The sequence below is a fragment of the Carassius gibelio genome, chromosome A18, assembly GCF_023724105.1.
Source record: "Carassius gibelio isolate Cgi1373 ecotype wild population from Czech Republic chromosome A18, carGib1.2-hapl.c, whole genome shotgun sequence".
Classification (NCBI taxonomy): Eukaryota; Metazoa; Chordata; class Actinopteri; order Cypriniformes; family Cyprinidae; genus Carassius; species Carassius gibelio.
Window position 1 is genome coordinate 4,910,088 of NC_068388.1, and position 3,699 is coordinate 4,913,786.

A 3,699-nucleotide genomic window follows, 5' to 3' on the forward strand; every position below is an offset into this window, starting at 1 on the left:
AATCTGCATGGCTGTTTGTCTGTCTTTCTCCTTCAACACCTGGTTAGACATGAAGTGTGGGTGTGTTGTGTCAAATATTGGCTGCTGTGGGGCAGTAAATTAAAACGAGGTGCAATTTCCTCCAGTCTAATTAGCAGTAAATTGGCAGAGTCTGTTTAGTCAGTCTGTCCAAGGCTACAGGGAGAGATTAACATGTCGTTACATGAGTCAAGGAATAGGCTGCTTCATTCTATCACAATATGGTTATATTTACACAATATGCCATAAGTTACCATTATGTCTATTTAACATGTTCATTTAGTGCAATTAAACAAAAAAAAATAACATGCTAACAATGAACACATTTATTCACGTGTCCTGCTTTTTATGTTTAGTGATAAGGAAATAATACAAACAATATATTGACCTCAAGTCACTTTTGGTAATATCTATTCAGTGTTTGATTTAGATTAATTGCCATTTATTTGGTTAATAATTCAGCATATTATGCTATCAGTTCTGTTCAGTTCTTTTAATTGATTGACAACTCTAAACTGTAATATGCATGAACTACTATTAACAAAGAGTATGTTTGTGTAGATTCACGCAGTTTCAAACCCATTTAGGTGGTGAGTTTAGTTTTTAAAGGCTGCAATTCTGCTTATGCATATGGTCTGATGGTTTTAGTACATTTAGTGTGTGTGTGTGTGTGTGTGTGTGTGTTTGAAAGCTCACGTGGTAAAACAGATTGCACTCTGGTCAGGTTCATGAATGGAAAGCATCTGTCATGCATTGAGCTGTAAAAGCTGTGCAGGGTTCCCTGGCTGTTTTCATTCTAGAAAAGCAAGAAAGAAAATGAAAATACAGAACAGCAGCATGGAACAGAAACCTTCTCTCTCTGTCTTTCTCATTTGGGCAGGAGTGTGTGTTGTTAGTTGATTAAATGTGGTATCAGAGGTGAACTATCTATTACTTTACAAATTTTCTTTCAGATTTGTTTGATTTTTTAAGAGTTTGTCCATCCTCCTGTCTACTCTTTCCTGTATTTGAGTCCAAAGACAGCTACTGTCTTTCATCGTCTCTTTCTCACATTCGGTTACCTAGGCCTCACACTCGTCACAGTCAGTGTAAAACACAGCTCTGATCAATACACCTCCTTATCAATGTCACTGAGACCATGTAAAGATGTAATCACACCATTGACTGGACTGAAACGTGAACTGTAGCCCACTTACAACAAAGAAGACTTTTAAGGTGCTTTCACACCTGTAGATCGATGACTTTGTTCCAAAAAACATGGATTACAATGTTGCTTTTTATTCTTGGTGCAGTTGGCTTTTACACGGCAGATGTTAGGCTGATGATACACGGTGCAAGTTTTTTTGAGCAATGTTGCTTGGGCACTTTCCTATTGAGGATGGGTAACAAATATCTATCTGGATACTAAAGATCAGTTTTGGGCCCTGTATCTCATCTGGTTGCCCATTTTTTTGCTCAAAAAGTTGCCCAGTGTATCATCACTCTTTCCTAGGCTCTTGTTGCTCTAGTAGCTGTTTTGTCTCAGGGTCATAACTACTGTCCTCCTGTTGGGTCCCTGATAAAATGGCTGATTATCTGCTCAACCTGCAATTTATCTCCTTGATGTTAACCAGTGATGATGTATTTTCTCCATTGATCATTTTGTGAACAATGCATTACACTAACATTGGCTTTCAATCATTGCAGCCTCAACTGTGAATTTGTCTACGAAGCAGTTAAAAGTGTGAAATACAAATACATTGAGCAGTATCTGACTTTTAGTTTCTCCATGGGTCACCAAAAAAAGCACATTCAGACATTTTTACAACAATATCAATCTTTGTCGATGTGGCTTTAACTCAAATGACTCATTAGGAAATAATTGCTTTAGAACGTTGACAGCGTCCAGTGATTTATGACGCAAAGAGAGAGCGTGCACAGGTGAAATCAATCTGCTGTAACGAGAGAGTCCACTCTTACCAGTCTCTCTCAGTCACACTTCTTCTCCGTTAGTGTTTACAGTCCACCGTTCTTCTGGGTCTATGAAGAGGGCATTCACACCTAATGCCGTGTGGCACATGTCTGCAAGCATCGAGCTTCTCAATGCTGATCAAAGATACTTGAAGGGCTTCCCTCCATTCAATCTTAATGAGGTTTTAATGAATCCATACCTTCTGCTGCTGCCAACTTGGAGATGGTCTGCACAAATTCTGATGTAAAGTTCTCTTTGAGTCTTAGATGTCACCAGTAATTTACCCACTTCTGAGCTCCAGAATCTAACATTTTCATGAGGCCATTGAGTTTCTGTGAACTCTTGTCCACCATGGAAGTACTTGAGAAATAGGCTCAATTTGAGGTCTGTGTTCTTCCTCCCAGACTTAATTAACGTTATACAGGAAAATAGAAGAGGGGGTGTGTAGGTGGAGGGTTGCTGGAAAGATTGATGCAAGACTTAGGAAACCAGACATTTTTATTCTGCAGGAGTGGATGACAATGTTTATTCAGAAGTTTCTTTTTGAAATGTTTTACCTCCTTTACATAGTGCTTGCTTTGTTCCTGAGTGGACATTGAAAGACTGGACACTTGGTACAGTAAATGCATTTAACCATCCCTTATGAAAATCTCTAGGTATTTTCTGGAGAGTTTCACCAAACAATAGTACATTGATCTGAACTGACTGAAGAAATCCAACGGTGATCCATTGTTGACTGACAAAACATGTAAAGTAAAAAAAAATCCCATTAGCGACTTCTTCTTGTGATTGTCAGAATGCAAGAAGCATTTAGTTAGGTATGTGAAGTATTGTTAAAGCCTGCATACATTTTCTATTTTTGCAGAAACACTAAAAACGTGCATTATGAACATTTACAGTATTTCAAGTATTTTATGTTTTAACAGCTGGGTTTCATTTTAGGTTCATATAATATGGAATTCATGGATGTTTATATCCTGGTTTTATTGCATTAAATCAATGTAATTAATTAAATATGTTTAATTGCATTATGTTCATACAATGCATTTAATTAATTTGATTTTTTTCTGGTTCAAAGGGTTCCATCAATTTGCTTAAAAAATACACTACCATTGAAAGTTTTTTTTTGAAAGTCTCTTATGCTCACTAAGAATGCAGTTAGTTGTTTGAAAATACAATCAGAGCAGATTGTGAAATATTATTACAATTTAACAGAACTCTTTAGATATATTTTAAAATGTTTAATTTATTCCTGTGGTGGCAACATTGAATTTTCAGCAGCCATAACTCATGTTTCAGTGTCACATGATCCTTCAGAAATCATCCTGATATGCTGATTTGCTGCTCAATAAATAATTTAGATAATTATCAGTGGTGAAAACAGTTGTGCTACTTCATATTTTTTTTTTGTGAAAACCATGATAGTTTTTTATTTCAGAATTCTTTGATGCATAGAAAGTTAAAAAGACAAGGGTTTACTTGAAATATAAATCTTATGTTACATTCCAATTCTGTCACATTTGAAAAATTGTATCCATGCTGTATGAATAAAAGTAAAAATTTCTTAAAAAACCTTTGTTACCAATGTTACATTGTTGGACTACATTCATCTGCATATTACATGTTTCATATTGTTGAGAAGTGGTTAAGTTTAAGGTAGCGGGTTACAAATAATGTGTAACGTAGACCTTACTATATATTTATTTTGTAAATTTGTACATTTCTGAATC